The sequence below is a fragment of the Electrona antarctica genome (genome assembly GCF_951216825.1).
Source record: "Electrona antarctica genome assembly, chromosome: 8".
Lineage (NCBI taxonomy): Eukaryota > Metazoa > Chordata > Actinopteri > Myctophiformes > Myctophidae > Electrona > Electrona antarctica.
Genome location: NC_136789.1, coordinates 21,345,595 through 21,365,309, shown reverse-complemented (window position 1 = coordinate 21,365,309; position 19,715 = coordinate 21,345,595).

The window sequence follows — 19,715 nt, the reverse complement described above, 5'->3', positions numbered from 1 at the left end:
CCCTCTGCCCGTTTCAGCACCATGGACAGCGCGCAGGAGCCATCAACTTTAACAAGTTTAAAACTGCATTCTCTAAACTCGATTTATGGACAATATAGGCTAGAAAATTAACCTTACGACAAGTGAATTCCTGAAATCAAAACAATCGATTTTTAGGCCTACACTTTAACTTTAACTTAGAATGTATAAAACAAGTTAAAACATGCTGTTTGCTCAGCCAATAAGTGCGCTGACCTTAATAAAGCTCAATTTAAATACTCCACCGTAGCCTGCCAAAAAGACCTGCTGACATCGCGTCGCGATGACGCGCTGTTAGGTTGTAGATCAGTTCTTTTTGGCAAACGACACCATCGTACTATAAGGAGCATAAATTGGGCTTTATTTCAAAGTTCTTACTTACCCGAGGCTGATCTGCGGAGCGGAAAGATGATGGACGAGGAGCTCTGGAGAAGGTTGCTCATGTTGGTGTGTTTTTTGCGACGCTTCCCGTCGTTGACTCGCTGTGCTTTGGTGAAAACTAAAAGAACTCAATTGCCGAAGAAGTTCAAGCCCGGGAAAAATCTCCACGGCATTGGATCCATTAAGGCGTGTGCAGTGTGTACGTGCATGGCGCTGACAGCAGATCATTACAGAAACATTATCGGCCATTAAAGCCGTTAGCACGGGTCATTAATGATTCATCTGGTCTGGAGGCCCCGCGCTGATGATCATGGCACTATATCCTCAGTCACTGGGGAGGATCGGAAGGAGCGGGGATCCATCCATGGATCTAATACGAATCTGGGATTCTGGACTATATAGCCTACTCCAATACTCCATAGTATTTTGGCTGTTCCATTGATTAAAATAAGGGAGGTTCCATTAGTTAGTTCCCCAAGCATCAGTAGCCTGCATGCCTAAGATAATGTAAATCCTACTGTACAGAAGAACACACGCACGCACAAACACAAACAGCCCCCCCCCACACACACACACAACCACAGTTCACAGTAGCCTATACACAGCCTTTGCCGCATTCCACTTTGGGCTCTTTGGACCATTCTTACTGCACATCAACATCATAGCCCATTATACTGTGATGGAACTGAGACACACACACACACACACACACACACACACACACACACACACACACACACACACACACACACACACACACACACACACACACACACACACACACACACACACACACACACACACACACACACACACACACACACACACACACACACACACACACACACACACACACACACACACACACACACACACACAGAGAGACAGAGAGAGAGATACTGTAGACGACGCGTAATGCCATACAAGTATCAAGCCATTACATTGTTATATGTGCTCGGTTACTTCCTGGCCAGGAAATAGCTTGTTTATGTCCTCTCCGTCTGCCAGGATGTTTTACTGAATGTATTTATTTCCCATAAGGGTAAAGCAGCCCATGCTCTAGTGAGACAACATTGGAAATCCATGTAGGTACACACAGTACAGCCCGCTCCAGGCCACAATGTAAGCAACATATGTTTGTCTGCTCAGCAAGCTTTCCCTAATACTATACTAAAAGTATTCTGCTCAAAGTAATTTAAAAAATCACACCTGTGTGAAGTGAGAGGCGCTAATATATTAAAGTCTAACTCATGTTGCTGATTAGGTGATGTAAAACAAACAAATGGCATTTAATGTTTGTGTTAGGGACAAGATGACATTTTCCCTTCATTGTCAATGGCGTTTTTAAAACAAACATTGAACTAAAAACAATCATTAAACCTGTATATAGGAGGGGCTAGCACCCCTGCAAAAGAAAATCACACCCGTGTGAAGTGAGGGGCGCTCTTATCGCTGACTTCTTACTGACTGTATCAATGTTTGTGCTACGCAATGTTTGTGTTTACACTATGACGTGAAATTGTCCATTCATTGTCAACGGGAATTTAATGTTTGTGTAGGACAAAGTTGGACATATGAACCATGTGGTGTGATTTACATTCCTGATAACAAGTCTATGGGTTTATATGAGATAGATATGCATGTAATTAGGCCCACGTATAATTGATACGTGGGCCTAATTGCATCATTGTGTTCCTGTGATCAGGAACTAATTTGTTTAGAGCAATTAGAGCAATGTCTGTATAGTGGATCCCCCCCCCCCCCCCCCATCTTGCTTTTTATTTATTATTTACAAGGTTATTGTTCACAAGGCCACAAGGCTTTTAATGGCCTCTGATCAGCTCAATGTCTGTAAACCAATCGGACCTCTCGGATCATCATGGCACAGGTATCCTAACTGTGACCTGAGGTCTGGAAGGTCTTGAACCTTCCCATTTATCTCTGTGTGTGTGTGTGTGTGTGTGTGTGTGTGTGTGTGTGTGTGTGTGTGTGTGTGTGTGTGTGTGTGTGTGTGTGTGTGTGTGTGTGTGTGTGTGTGTGTGTGTGTGTGTGTGTGTGTGTGTGTGTGTGTGTGTGTGTGTGTGTGTGTGTGTGTGTGTGTGTCTAGTGTGTGTGTGTGAGGGTGTATGAGTTGCTGTGTGATGGGGAAGGCCAGGCCATCATGAATGCTATATCAGGTGAATGCGTGGATGTATCATGGAGTTCATATTAGAAATGCTTGTTTTGTTTGTTTGCGTGTGGGGGAGTTACTGTATTTATCTAGTTTTATTCTCTTTTAATGCACATTGACTTTACTTATTATGCAATATGCTACTGACTTTAGTTGACATTGTAAGATCGTACACAATGCTTTGTTTGTATTCCTATTGTGCTGAATAAATAGCTGCAATCTTTAGGCTTCTGGTCCACTTTCACTTATCCGGTCAAAGTTTTGTGCTTACTGGGTACAAAATGCAGCTGTGTGCCCAGATCTGTGCTCAGGTGTCCTGACGATAACGTCCTCTATACAAGCACATGCTGTCCAACACTGGTTCTCATCATGGGGTCCGGGGACCCCCTCTAGCCCCTTCCAGGCAGTCCCGCAGCTAAATGATGCATAGGGGTGGACCCTTGCAGTTCCATTTGGTTCCATTTGTACACTTTCAGCGTATATTAACGCTGAGGATTTTACTGTGTAGATTGAGTTCCCAGAGATTGTATCAAATGGGGGTTAGTGGCCTAATGCATATCAAACTTGGGGTCCTTGAAATTAAAAAAAGTTGAGAATCACTGCTGCATGCTGCGGCTGGCTGTACAGTAAATCCATAAGCATCTCTCTTGCAACAGTGTGTTCAAACAGTTTTATATCTATACTCTAGCAGTTCAATCCGTCACGCAAAAAGGCGAACCCTCGGCGATAGAGCCTTCTATGTGGCAGCCCCTGCCCTCTGGAACTCTCTCCCCTTGGAGATTCGCCAGACTCCTACATTGGACTCTTTCAAGTCTGCACTGAAGAGACATTTGTTCACTCTGGCTTTTGGCAACTAGTTTGTTGTTTTGTTTTGTTTTTGTTTTGTAAAGCGTCCTTGGGTTTCTTCAAAGGCGCTATATAAATCCAAGTTATTATTATTATTATTATTATTAGCAGTACATTTAATTTGCATAATCTATCTTTGCTATTTGGATGTCTGACAAAGCTTCCTCAGTGTTAACGTTTTTAAACTGTACACGTGAAGAAGTTTAGCTTGCATTCTCTGACCATTCTGAAACAAACCTGTCCCTATAACACTGACCAAACCTCACCTCACCCTAACTTTTTCATGTCAAGGACCCACAAATTCACACTTATTATCCGGCGGACCCCCATTTGAAAAGATATGCCATAGGGACCCCATAAGAGAAGATCTTTTACAGCTTTAGCAGTGATTCTCAACCTGTTTAATTTCAAGGATCCCCAGTTTGACACGCATTAGGCTACGGACCCCCATTTAATGGCATTTCTATCTCTGGGACCCCCAATTTATATTGTAAAATTGATGTTAATTTAACTCTGAGAGTGTACAAATGGAACCAAATGGACCCGTTACAGACCCATAAGGGTCCATTTGGTTCCAAACTATCATTTAGCTGGGGACCCCCTGGTACTCCCACATAGACCCCTGGGGGTCCCCGGACACCACTTTGGGAACCACTGTCCTAATCCATTTAGGAGGGATGACACTTGAAAAACAAGTTATTTTCATGCCTTGTCAAGTGAGAACTGAAGAGAGAAACCCTCTGAGTTCAAAGGTCAAATGACGCTCCTTGGTGTCACTGTGTCACATTCAGTCTCAGAGGTCACTCACTCTCACTACTTTGGTTGGCTTCATGAAAAATCCACCCTTGTGGTCCAATTTTAAGGTCTGAGTTTTTTCCACATTCGTGTGTGATTAACAGTATAGTGGAGATTCCTGTTCTTACCCCTGGCTTGTCTCATTAGATTAGATTTAGAGTATACAAATACTTTGAAATGACGACTCCATGACTTTACCACTAGATGGCACAATAACACAAGATAATTGTATGTAAGAAATGATTGGGGTGTGTGTGTGTGTGTGTGTGTGTGTGTGTGTGTGTGTGTGTGTGTGTGTGTGTGTGTGTGTGTGTGTGTGTGTGTGTGTGTGTGTGTGTGTGTGTGTGTGTGTGTGTGTGTGTGTGTGTGTGTGTGTGTGTGTGTGTGTGTGTGTGTGTGTGCGCGTGTGCGTGCGCAGCAAAACAACTGGGGTGAATTTTGGGGAGCGTCCAAGGGCCCTTGCCAATTTAATGGCCCTTGGAATAGAATTATATTGCTTATTGTTTACCTTTTCATAATTCCAAGTTGCTCGTGTGTGTGTGTGTGTGTGTGTGTGTGACTGTCTGTGTGTGCATGTGTGCGAGCATGCATGTGAATGGATGAATGTTCAGGATATTAGCCCTATAGGAGGACCATCTGGTATGGATGTGGTGGAGGGTCCTTGTCAGTGTGCATTAGGCCCTTCACATTTCTTTCCCATCACTCCCTGAAGAAGACCTTACAGGTCGAAACGTTGGTTTCTGTTAATACACTTCCAGCATCGTGGTGTGTGCAGCCTTTTTCTTCTTTTTCATTGGTCATCGCCTTAGGCCTTTAGCACCTCATTAATATTGGTGTGCGCCCTTTTCCTGCCTATTTCCCATCAACAGTGACATCATCGGAACATGAAGATGAACAGCCTGGATGACCTCTTGCTTCTCTCCTATTCAGCCAGGCTGTCAACCTCTCAACCTTGACCACAGCAAATGCCTTTTGATCCCGCAACCATTTGACAGCCCAGCTATGGTGGTCACTTTAGCATTGACAGGCACTTTGAGATCATCACTTAAAAAACCACAAACCCTCCTCTCACCAGCACCACTTGACCACAAGAGTACAATACTGTTGTAGGAGCCGATCTACCATAGGCCATCACATCATGTACTGTATGTGCCATCATGCCATGTCTAACATTCCTGTTAGTGTGCTTTGTCACCCCCTACAGACATGGCAGAACTAGAGGACATAAATACCTGGCCATCAGAGGGCCAGGTGTAGTTGATTGGAGGTTCACAGCTTTTAAGTCTGGTTTTTGTTGCTCTACACCTCCTTCTATTCTGAGTTACAGTTTATATGCTAAAAGTATTTTTATTTTGTTTTCAACTTGGATGGAATAAACCTTTTGAGTTCAACCTTAACTTTTCGTCTGGACATTCCTCATTTTCCTTTTTTGGTCAAGTTTGCTGCACAAAGCCAGTCAGTGAGAAAAAGGTACTCTCAATCAACCACCGCAAGAACAAAAGGTCTCTACAACTGTTCTTGTATCCAATTTACTCTGTCTGTCTGTCTGTCTGTCTGTCTGTCTGTCTGTCTGTCTGTCTGTCTGTCTGTCTGTCTGTCTGTCTGTCTGTCTGTCTGTCTGTCTGTCTGTCTGTCTGTCTGTCTGTCCGTCCGTCCACTAATGTCCAACGGGGCATCGACAGACTCCAGGATATACGACAAGGTCTATGAAAGTGTTGCGGTGAGGAAACACTGTCTCGTGACTATCTTTTCTACTCAAGTTAATTCGAACACAAATCAGCATGATACTATATGGTACGGTAATTCTTCAGCAGTGCATTCTCAGGCAATTATGATTTCAATACTCTGGGGACCTACTTCGAAATTGGGGTACCATGAAAATATTATATATCATGTCGAAAACCCAATATTTATTGTATAATAAAATCTATAATCCAGGCCCCTTGTCGGTCCGGAATGCTATAGGAATAATCTATTGATATATCTGTGAAAGGCCAGTATTGGCTGAGAGATTTATCAGCCGGAGCCTGATTATGGTGCAGTCCACCTGCCACTGCTGTCCCTAGCCTATCTCTATGCCAAAATCACTGTTGATTACTTTTCTGTCAGTCACTTAGGTACATTTCTTGAATCATCCTTAACATTTGCAAAGCAATAAGTGATTTCTCAAAAAACAATTCACACAAACAGCAGCACACAATGGATTATCTATAGCTCAGAATCCTATCTCGAAAGTAAATATTTCTGTCAATGAACATGTCTGTGGTATCGGCAATTAGGCCCCTGTTTTCATAATCAAGATAGCTTAGCCATGCATGTTGTCAATATAACAGTGTACTGATTTGTGGCTAAGATTTTGATGACAATAATTGAAAATGCACAAGGCTGCACATTTCAACAGTGGGAGATTGTTTGCAATATTGGACAGGATTCACATACTTTTACTCTTTGTACTGTATTTTGTTGACAGATCATGTCAATGCAAACCAGGAAAGAAAAAGACAAGACTGTTTTACAGCACTGAATGACCCAAAGAAAACAATACAGCAGTGGTTCCCAAAGTGGGGTCAAGCTCCGTAGACAAATTCATGTCAAACTGGGGGTCCTTGAAATTAAACAGGTTGAGAATCACTGCTAGAGCCGTACAAATCTTCTCTCATAGGGGTCCCTGGCATATCTCTTCAAATGGGGGTCTGTGGGCTAATTAGTGTCAATCTGGGGGTCCTTTTTTGGGGGGAAAGGTTTGGAAACCACTGCAATACAGTATACAAAATTAGAAATGTAAACATTGGAAGAAACACGCCTTAGGCAGAACTGTGCAGTCGCAGCGCTGTATGGGAAATTACAGTATCGCTTTTCTCCACTCCCTGACATTCCTCTGTCAGGCTACAGATTCTCATCCACATCACAATGGATAGGCTATCTTCCCTGCAATCGCAAACCTTTGATTACTGTAGATTCACCTCTGGGCTATTTTAGAAAACTCATTGGTTGAGGCTTCAACAATAATCTTTCTATATAGATTATTATTCTGGCTATTTACTTTTTATATCAACAAATCAACACAAAAACGTACAAACTGTCTGATTCATCACCTATTTTATATTTTGTCATGTGTCAGGGCAAAAATACTGAAAATAGTCCATCTATAAGCTCACAGTGCATCGAGATATTGTTGGCTTGTAGATTGCCTAGTTTCTGTATTTTTGAAAATGGATAGTTTTATTCAAACAGATTATTATTATTATTTTTTACAATCCATTATATTATAATCCATGGACTAGTTCGATTGCAACACTATTCTCCTTCATTATAGTTAAACTCAAGATTGACCTGATTCATACATTCGGGACAAATTGACCATTTTGCATACATTTGAATCAACATGACAAGCAGAAGATTTAAGAAACAGCGGGCATGTTGTACACGATCATTCATGTGCATGAATGAGCCAAAGCATTTGCAATTTGTTCAAAAGAATGGCACATTGCTTTAATGATGTGTACAAGACGATCTGGGTGTTGATTAAAGGACCACTTCACCACTTTTCAACCTATCTTTATATAATAGGTCCTCACTAATGATCATGAAAAAACGTTTTTCTACCCGGCCTGTGTCTCATAGGAGGGCTGTGGGCAGTTCAGAAACCGTCCTCCAGTGACATCATCGATGGGGAATACAAGCTAATAGAAACTGCAGGCTTTCTAGCCCTGAAAAGTTGCAATGCGAAAATGGAAGCCATCGTTCTCACGATAATTAAAAAACAATCTGCCTAATGATGATGACACTGGAGGACGGTTTCTAAACTGCCCACAGCCATCCTATGAGACACATAGACTGAGTAGAAAGAAATCGTGCCATTTTATCATGATTATTAGTGAGATCCTATTATATGAAGATAGGTTGAAAATTGGTGAAGTGGTCCTTTAAGTAGTTTTGACCATTTCAATGGCATTTTATGCCTTTATTAATAGCGAACAGTAGATAGACAGGAAATGGGGAAAGAGATGGGGAGTGGCACGCGGCAAAGGCTGTCGGGCTCGGGAGTCGAACCCGCGGCACGCCGTCCAGCTGGCTTGGCAGCCTAGATGCCCAGAGGGTTGAGCTAACCGTCCGGGCCTGACCATTTCAATTTTGATATGAATGTAGCCTATACAACAGTGTATAGGCTATCAAACAGTATATCAAAGTGACAGGAAAAACAGCAGTCTGTGACAAAGTCTGTCTGTCAGCCTTTATTACCAAGCATGCACACACACACACACACACACACACACACACACACACACACACACACACACACACACACACACACACACACACACACACACACTCTCACATACACACACACACATGGTGCGTGCACTTACACAATCACTGTAAGCCCCAGCCTGTCTGACATTTCCTGCACCCATCATCACAGGAAGACTTTAATGTCGTCCTGTGCAACTCTAACTTAATCCTTTACAATATTACGAATATGTATGTATAAAGTCACAATGTGATCATTTGAACCCCCAGATCTGTCCATCACATTTCAAGTTTCTTAAAGCCAAATATGCTGTTCAAGCTGTTGCCTGTCAGTGCTGTAATTCAGTGGTCCTCAACCTGTGGGGACTCACAGGGAGGTCCTCACATGAATTTGGGAAGGTCCCCAGATTACAATAAAGTGACAGTTTAAGGACTTTTAATACCTGATAGATACCTAAAAAATCACACCCGTGTGAACTGAGTGGTGTAAGGTCTTATATAGACTGATCAGCTGTGGTCTGGCGTAATGTCTGACGTAATGAAATCACACCCGTGTGAACTGGGTGACCATAGCAACCATGCTCATTTTTGAGTGGTGTAAACCACTCCTACAACTGGCTTTGTTAGTCTGTGCGCAAAAAATGAGCATGGTTGCTACGGTCACCCAGTTCACCCGGGTGTGATTTCATTACGTCAGAGCTGATTTCATTACGTCAGAGCTGATCAGGCTATATAATACCTTACACCACTCAGTTCACACGGGTGTGATTTTTTTTGGTACGGACAGACACGTAAACTAACAAAGCCAGTTGTAGGAGTGGTTTACACCACTCAAAAGGGATTTAAAAAAAAAGAAAACAGGGCAATTACGGCAGCAACAAACTATTATTTATATAGCATACTATTAAAAGAAAGTTCAAACATTAGCCAAACATTATAAGAAAGAGCGTAAGAGGCAAAACAAATTAAGTGACCACAATATTTATCTGTGGAGTCTAACTAAAGCCTCAATGCTTACCAGAGGGTGGGGGGGTCCCCCGTTCAAATGTGATTATTTTGGGGGGTGTCCTCACTCCTCTCACTATCACTTTTAGAGCATATAGATGGTTCAATCAGTTAGTTGGCCACAAGTATCACACTCTACTGTGTTCCTATAATTGTATATACTGTACACACCATCAACTAATTACTGTACTCTCACTAATGGAATCATGCATGGCAGCATGGGGATCGACAGTCCCCCCCAGGTTTTGTGCTCTCAGCTGGTGAGGTGGTGAGGGAAACTCAAAGCACCTAGTGATTTAACTGTGAGGCAGGATGAAGCCCAATAGCCCATGCAAGGAATTGGAAATAACACTCAATTCTGTACTTGCTTGTTCTTCCCTTCCAGTGGCCCAGACGATTAAGAGCGTCTGCTAAATGCTAAATGCCTATATATGCATTGATATTGGACAAGTACTTAACAGCAAATAATTTAAACAGCAAATCTCAGTGTGTCACAGCAAGCTATTCCCCCCATTTCTCTGACAGCCACAGCATATATATTACAGTATTATGAATGAGTTTTAGCAGCCTGGCAGTGGCAGGCCAACTCCCTTTTTTTTGGTCTCCATGGCAATGTAGTATCCCAGTTTCCATTGGGGCGAGTCGCGCGTCGATTTTATTGCTGTCAGGGGGGTGCGATGGAGATGTATGAATCCTGAGACCAAATTAGATCGCAACAAGTGGGACATATTAGACCAAGATTTGTTGGTCTATACAAATCTGTACAATCATATATCGGGTATCATTAAAACGTAACAAAAGCCTGTCTCTTCTTTTTTGCGCACGGAATTGCTTTTTTCCCCGTCTTGTTGACACAGGGGGTCGCCACTGGGAACGCCAGTGGACCACCCGTGCTGATGTCAGCACTATATGGACACTGGACAGCTCCCTCTTGCCTCATGCTTATCCACATACAGAAACAACCTGAGATATCAACTAAAACGTTCTCTATTAATATCACACACTCTCACCCAAATTATATTAACATCACTCACACTCTCACCAAATAGCTATATAGCTACTCACCTTGTTTGATGGCATGGTGGTGGTGGTGCTCTTTCTCCTCTTTAGTTTTTTTCCCGCTCATGGAACAAGCTGCTGTTGGTTGCCGGATGGATCAAAACTTAAAAAAGAGAGAGATCAGACGATCCGCGTAGAGGCCGGGTTCTACTTTCTCATTGTATCCCCACTGTCCGTTTGATTTATTTACGCGGAAAGCGCTCCCTTTCTCGTCTGTCTGTCTGTCTGTCTGTCTGTCTGTCTGTCTGTCTGTCTGTCTGTCTGTGCCGACAAGCCAAGATCAGGCCACCGGTGACTGTAGCGCGTGTAGTGCAAAACTATCTGTTGGAGCGCTCCTCCGAAACATGTAGGGTGGGGAGCTTTGAGGGAGAGAGAGAGACACACACAGAGAGAGAGAGAGAGAGAGAGAGTGTGTACCCGCTCGTCCAGCACGAGCGGGTACACACACACGCACACACACACACACACACACACTTACAAAACAAAGTGAACGGATAGATATTTTTCATGAATATGTTACTAAATATATGAAAAGGGTATACCGGTAAACTAAAATGATTGTCTCATTCTCTCTATGGCTGCCTGCTGACTTAATTAACTGGTTACTTGATTCACGTGTTGAAACTGATAGTTGCGCAAGCACATCTAGGCTACTGCTGCACACTCAGCAAACCTAATGCAAATTGGTCGGAGTATTGATCAATCAATCCATTTAATTTTAAGCAAAGCATGTCCACATGTCTCAGAAATGGCAGTAGCACACTGAAAAACTTGTTTTACAATTGTAGGCCTAGGCTACTATAAAACGCAAAGTCAATATGCAATAGCCATTGCTCCAAATTTCAGAAATACAGATTCATGTTATTAGCCCGACTGTAGCCTATGTCACCCTTTAATAATAAAAAAAAACGAACCATGTTTTATTGCTTGTTTTCTTGCCAGCTTGTTTTCTTGCCAGCTTGTTTTCTTGCCACAAGCCTATTTTATGTGTCTTTAATTGGATGCTATTTAGAATTTGTGTCTTAAGTCAGGGGTTCTCAACGTTTTTGGCTGGGGACCCCCGGAAATGCTTTGGCAATGTCTCGGGACCCCTGCCCCGCCCCCTCCCGACCCCCAATATAAATTGACTGCTACAATAACCTTAATAATAGAGGCAATACACCATAAATAAATACTGAAACCAGATATAATCATTAGGGAAGGTGTATGCATGTACTATGTGTACTATATGTAAACTCTTCATTTCCACTTTCCAGCCATTCAGTTGCAAAAAAAAAAGTTATTTATTTATTTATTTTTTAAATAATTTGGGGACCCCCCCAAAATAATTTGGCGACCCCCCCCCCCCGAGGGGTCGCGACCCACTGGTTGAGAACCCCTGTCTTAAGTGACATGAAGATTGAAGGGACAAAGCTGGCTATAATTTAGGACAACAATTTAATTTTATAAGAAGACCTTGTTTTGTGTGACAACACCCTCTCTTGTCTGCTTTGGGCCCCTTATTTAATATAGTATTCTTCTTACAAACGTTCCACTTTGCTTTGCACTGATCTGATTTGTTCTGTCTCACTCTCATTAGCCAGTCTTTTCTGCTGCTTTTGGCCATGTCTCTCTGTACTCGGATTACCGAGGCATTTTTCATGCTTTATTCAATAGAAAGAGAGGGGATGACATGCAACAAATATCTATTGAACAAAGGATATGTGGTGATAGGCCTGACTGTCGGTCTGTGTCTGAGTACCTCTGTTGTAAACATACTGACTGTTGGGTTCAGGGACCTCAAGTACTTACATTAACTAAGATTTAATTAATTTCTAACTTGGCACAATGAGAGAAAGCCTGATTGGGGTTCAGAGTGTAATTTCCTCACAGTCTACGTCTAGACAGTTCTTGTCTAATGTAATGTCAAAGAAAATCCAGTTAAATTAATTTAAACCACTCTTTACACAGTTTTTCCCCCAATGTCTGTCTTTTTAAAATGTTGCTCCCAATTCAGTCATTATGCCAATCATAAATTCCCCCTCCATATATAGCCTAGTCCCTGTCACTGCTGACCTCTATAAGTGGCCTTTAGGGAAGGTTGTCGCCCATGTCTTCACAACCTTCAGGGAAGGTTGTGTATACGCCCATGTCTTCTCTGATACACACGATGATGATGCAGCACTTTTCTCCTGACAGTGAGTAAGTTTCACTGCAAGGATGTAATTAATGTTGAGGAACACGCTGTCCTCACCGGCACCACTTCCTGCTGAACTGACCAACCTGTATGAGTTGCTAGTGCGACGACAGAGATCGCTTTCGCCAATGGCTTGCCTCTTGCAAATATGGCCAATTGTGATGGAGGGCCTGGCGGAGTCGGAGCAACAACTTTACCCCTTGATTGTTTTTTGTACCATTGAATGGCATGTATGTGTGATTTGAAACACTCATGAATCTATCTTGGCAGGTATTCAAGTCATGCTCGTCTCTGTCACGCTCCTCTGCCCTTTTGTTCATTCGTTTTTGGACTTTTCCTTGTATTCTTGTTCCATTTCAGTGTTGTATTCTGGTAGTTTGTTGTTTTCCCAGTACATGTTATTTTGTAGTAATGTTCTGTGCTTTCATGTTTGTCTGCCTTGTTTGCTGTTTCCTGTCTTGTATCACCTCCCTGTATTATTGTAACCCTATAGTCACCAGTGTTCTGTTTGCCTGTTAACCTATCCCAGTGTTGATTGTCTGTTTCAGTTCACCTACATGTGTCTAGTTAGTCTTTGCCTATATTTACGCCCCAGTGTGTTCAATACCTTGCTAGACCCTTGCTAAACCCTTGCTAGTTTGTCACTCATCATATGTGATGTGTTCAGTTCTAGTTTGTGTCTTCAATACTATATTTTAAGTTCCTGTGCATGTATGGAGAATAAAACCTCTTGAACATTCACTTCTATGCCTATGCCTGTGAATGTGAGTCCTTGATGTCCACACCGTGACAGTCTCAAAGTAAAATTCTCCATTTGGGTCCATTCTTAGGCGTATAGTCTCAGAATCGAATTAACACTGAGGATTGTACATGTGCTCAGACGTGTATAATGCATTTCTGACATCAGCTGTTGCAAAGGGTACAGTAAATGTACCAGCATTTTTCTTGCCCAGCTCGTCATCTGTCAGGGTCTTCCTTGGGGCATTACTGTTCTGAGACCAGCTGCTTTACTAGACTAGAGAACAAAAAGTACCACTTATAACTAGTGCTGTCCCCTGTGAGAACAGTTGATAGAAAATGTTCTCAGAACGATAGCATTCCATTTTGGATTTGTAAGTCACTTTGTAATGTATTGAAAACATCTGTTTCTGCATAAAATGAAATTCATGTCACCCACAGAGGGGGCATTAGGAGGCTTTTTTCAGTCAGGAGCAATCACTGTGTGTTATTCTGTGTGTGTGAGCCAGAGCTGACCACTAGCCGAAGGCTGATCTGCAGTCCATCAACAGAGGCTGAAAAGGATAATGACCACACAATCACACATCTGTGCACATAATAAAATGTTTTGTTAATTTGAATTGCGTTGTACTAATGTAACCAAATTGGTCTATAGAAATTGATAAATGAACAGTGAGGATTTTACTGTGCACCTGCATTCTTTTTTGTAGGCATAGCCCTCCCATGATGTTCTCATTATCTTAGCAACAGGGAGGCTTTTTTTTGGGTAATTGTCTCCACCAGGCCGAAGGTATGGGGAGAGAGTATGTTTTGCACTCCGTCCGTGTGTGTGTCTGTCCGTCCGTCCGTCCGTCCTTCCTTCCTTCCTTCCTTCCGTCCGTCTGTTACCAGCTAATCTCCGGCACCGTTGGCCCGATCCATGCCAAACTTTGCACACACACTCCCTGGATGCCAACGACGAACCTCTGCCCCAAATATTCCTCAACGACCTGTTATAGTGCCACCATGAGGCCGATTTAGGCAAAACACATTTCTGTAGATTACTCGTACACATTTTATCCATACATCACACAATTCGATATACACTATCTCCATAGTCATGTGATCAACACAGATCTGCACCATTTCCCATCTTCCATCCTGATTGGCTAAGATTGGCTTCCAAAGCTCACATGATTGGTCCGTTTCTAACAAAATGGCACAAATCACAAACGCAGTGAGCAATTTCTGTGAAATTATGCACGCACATTTCCACTAGGCCGAGGACGACATGCCACCATTTTTTTCCCAAATCAGCCTCACTGTGGCGCTATACCAGGGCAATTCCTGTTTTTACCTATGACTATATCTGTATACAACTTATGTATGCGCACTCCCTAGAGGCCATGGAAAAACATTTTCCCTGCATCCCTCCACATCTGCCGGTTATAGCACCACCATGAGGCCGATTTCTGGAAAACACATTGTTTATGTTAGTCGCACAGATTTCATCCAAATCTCACGCAAATCGGTACACATGATCTCTGTAGTCATGTGATCAAGACGAGTCTGTTGGATTTCTCAGATTCTACACTGATTGGCTAAGATTGACTTCCAAAGTTTTCAGGAGTGGCCCGTTTTGTACAAAATGCTGCACATGTCCTGCTCATCCAGAATTCTGTCCTCAGAGATGCTATTAGTGATCTGGCTCTGCATTTCCTCAACAAAATGGATACAATTGTTGCAAAAAACAAACAAACAAAAAAAACATGTTTATATTACTCCTAAACATTTTGCCAAACATCACACACACTCCTATCCTCCTGGTGGAGGATAGGAGTATCAGTTTACCAGTTGGTACAGTAGACACGTTCTTATAAGAAAGCTAGGGTTGCACATTACATTACACATTTGCACTCGAAATGAATATCACCAAATTCCCTACATGGATCTAACTTTATAGACTATTCCTCCACAGGAATGTACTGTACATAATGTATACTGTATACTGTATATGTGGCTACTGAGAAGTGCATTATCAGCATACCTCTCCATCTCTGAGCATGCAGCTGCAGTTTGTACCAAGTAAGCATAAAACTTTGACCATGTAAGTAAAAGTGGACCAGGCGACTAAAGATAGCAGTTTGTTCCTGACGTCTCATCCCACAATGCAACACACATCTGATGTTCCTCAAAGAGAATATTTAAGGTTAAGGACGGAGTTAGCCGTGTTGTAAAAGGGGAGGATGCTCGACTGCTCACCTGAAGTGGTTTTGGTAATTATTGTTATGATACAGTAGCACAGTGAAGAAGATGGAGGTGTTTTTGAACTCTCAAAATGTTTGGTTGTTGTCAGTATAAGACCAGCCAAAAGCCACACACTGTGATGCAACAAAATAGGCAAACGTGAATGCGATCTGCGGTCGCAATAAATTACATAAACTGCACACAAGGACAAAACGATAATAATAATCATCTTTGAATAATAAAAAAAAACAGGTGCTGTGCGTAAAAGTGATTGCCCTCTACTAATTAATACAGGTTGTGTATGCAAAAGTGATTTCCCTCTACTAATTAATATAGTTGCTGTGCAAGCGAAAAGCAAATGTCGAGAGGCGCACAGAATGCATGGATGCAAGTACTCGTCATTAAACTAAGCCAGAAATCTGTCAAAAAAATTCTATTTTCTTTTGGTGTAATCGTGATTTTATTGTCTCTATCAAACGATATAAAGCGAAAAAACAAACGTCAGTGCGAGGCAGATAACATTGGACATACACAACGTTTGCTTCCTTACCCTGCAGTCTTTGATTGCCTATGATAGAAATAAGTATCATTCTACAACATGTTAACGATTATTGAGAATATCATATTATTGTAATCCATTGTATTATGGACTGAGGGGCACCCCTTCTCCCCTATGCTATTTCATTCTTTCCATTGTAATGTATAGGCCTAGTAGGAAAAATGAAGAAGCCACTTGAGTAGCCCATTTCAGCACCATGGCCAGCGGCCATAAGGATCTGGGGTAATATGTAGGCCTATCAAGCGGGGAGCATAGGAGCGAAATGAGTTGCCACCTGTATGGTTTAGATGAGTCCCGATTTAATCATCGGATTCATGTCCTGTTGTGACATTATATTTAGATTGTATTATATTAGACTGAAGGCCCATACCAATCAAAGCCTAATAATCAACTTTTATCCGTTCTATTTTATAGACTAGCCTATATTTAATGGAGTATGGCACCTGAATTTCCCAACGGGAATCAATAAAGGTTACAGACAGTAGCCTAGGTTACGTAGGCTACAGACAGACAGACAGACAGACAGACAGACAGACAGACAGACAGACAGTTTACAAAAATAATATAAAGTTATCGCCTGTGAGCTTGTCTGTTTTCAGTGCACATTCTGAACACCTACACAGTGCGTATAGCCTATTTCCTTGCTAAATCCGATTGCAATATATATAGGCTATCATTTGATTAGGTCAGACATTGCAAAATATTAAGTGGGCGGTTTTTAGTATCAGTACGGCTATGTGGGCTGCTTTAAATACACTCTGAAAAAGCTGCTTTGACAGTGGTCAGAATAACAGGAGGTTGAACCAGCGGAACGTCCCTTTAGTGCGAACTGCTCGACAGGTCGAACTAACGGGAGGTCGGGCTATTGGTGGTACTGGTAGGAGCTCTAGTCCGATCCGTCGGACTAACTTGAGATCGGACCAGCGGGCAGTCCCGCTCCCAAATTCTTCAAATATGGTGATTCAGGTCGGAAAATAACAATAATTTGCCTCCTGAATTCCTTGGATCATGACGCAATATACTGTAGTAGCCTCCACCCAATTCAGCTTGACAAGATTTCATTTCTGCCATTTAGCGCTTTCTTCAAAACACACATTTTTGTACTACTCTTACTAGAGATGCTCCCATAATCGGCCAGCAATCGGTGATCGGCCATATCGGCCGATATTCACTCTGATCGGTAATCGGCATTTACCCTATCTGTGATCGGCAATTTACCCTATCTGGAGAAACTGATCTTTTACACCATTTAAGTGGTATAAATGTCAATCAGATATATAGTATAACATCATTTTGCATTTTTGTGACAGTCCTAAACATTCTCCCCTTCCTCCACACACACGAACGGTTTTGATGTGGGTTTTGACATGTAATCATTTTGGAAATATTAAAATTTGCAACATTTCACAAGATCAGTATCGGTATCGGACCTATCGATATCAGCCGATCATGAGCAAAACAATCAGTGATCGGTATAGGTCCCAAAAAACCTGATCGGAGCATCCCAGTCTCTTAAGTTAAGTTACATGTAATTGGCCATACATACAAAAAAGGTGAATTCTTTTAAGACATTAGAGGGCAGTATTATGCGTGTCTTAAGTACCAGGTCTTATTACTTAACTTAAGACCTGGAGGCGTGATCAATGCCATTTGGCTATTCTGAGTGGCCAAACAGCATTGACCACGCCTCCAGGTCTTAAGTTAAGTAATAAGACCTGGTACTTAAGACACACATAATACTGTATCATAACTTGTAATGATGTATTTTGACAGTACACACTAGTTGTTTTCTTGTTTTACTGTGCATGCACTAGTAGTCTTGCGTGTCCAGACCATAGATCCAGACAACTATTCCACAATCTCCGAATGCTATATACAGTAGAGTCTCAAAATCCGAATAAGGAATCTGCCATTTCCATTCACGAAAACATATTTTAAAATATCTTTAGCCCTTATTTTTTTTCCTTTTTGGCTAATCAACAAGCTATATGCTTAGATGATTTCTATTTATATTAGGATAAATGTGCCTAACTGTTAGGAACCTTGATTATTTTGAGCTTTATTATTTTCTTGACAGTACCTCACAGGGAAGTTTTGAGTTCCATGCAGGGAATGCTTTGCGGATCTCTTGGGGGTCCACGACCACCTGCCTAATAATATATTACTATTAATTTTGTGCCCATCCGAACTTCGCAAGCTCATCCTTAACAACTCCCTCCCCCAGCCCCAGATTGAGTAGACCTCAAAATACATACATCCACAACATGATCTATTATATCGCATTAACCACACTGTACATAATTTGGTGTTCATATATTCAAACAGGTAAGGACTAGTTTGTTAAATGTTATATTTAATGTATTTTATTTGGGGTTTGCAGAAGGGCCTCTCTGTGTGGAGTTTGCATGTTTCTCCCTGTGTCCCCTATAGGGTAGCCTCACAAAAACGCAGTAATCCTGGTCTCTATACTGCCTCCCCCTGGTCAGCTGGGGTGCCTGAGGGAGGGGAAAGGAACTGGTTGGAATAACGTGTTACTTCCATGCGCTGTCCTACCAGGGGAAACTTCCCCCTGTCAGGTGATAAGAAGCGGCACTACTCATGCATTGAAGGAAGCTTGAGTTCAGTTCAGGGCCCTCCCGAAATTGTGAAAATAGTGGATCTAACAAGCTCACAACCGTGATTTTATGTTTTATTTTTGTGACACAACATGATTTATTTTTCTTTCAGTAATCTGTTGTTAGTTGTCTTTACAGACGCTTCCAGGCCTTGGTTGTGCCACACGAGCCGCCGTAGTCTGCTAAACAGATGTTATGTTGTTGTGTGTTTTGCCAAGTCCCAGAAAAGATGCGCTGTGATTGGTCAGTACAAAAAAAAAAAAAAGTCATCAAATGGCAGGTGTGGGGGATTTGCTAGTGTTGGAATGGCAATCAATTGGTTCATTTGTGGCACGGCCAGAGACTCTTTCTGGTGGTTCTGCACAACCACCTATCCGAGCAACTTGACACCAGGCACTGCGCTCCCTCAGGTCATCTGTGTGCCTTCCTCTCCATCCATATGCCCAAATATGGATGATTGACATTATAGTACTGACATAATTGATTTGTTTGTGTTTTGTGTGGCATCATTATCTATCCTACATTATGACGTAATCATGCAATGACATCACAACTGTGTAACTGTTCTTTAAAAACAAATGTCTGATACACTAAACATCAGTTAGTGTCTTGTACCAAGGAAGCTGGCCTTCCTTCATCCTAACAAGGTCTTCCCTAAATTAGTAGTTGTGCAGCTGTGTGAAATGTTTCACTGGACAATACATCTTCTGGAGGACAAACATGGGCGAAACAAGGCTGCTGTGGTGGTTGGACACAAGATCTACTGCTTTAGAGGAGAGAGGTACCCGAGGGAAAGATATGACATTGAAGTACACGTGTTCAACACAGAGTCTTTATGCTGGAGGGTGTTGCCCCCAGTCACACCTGGAACAGGAA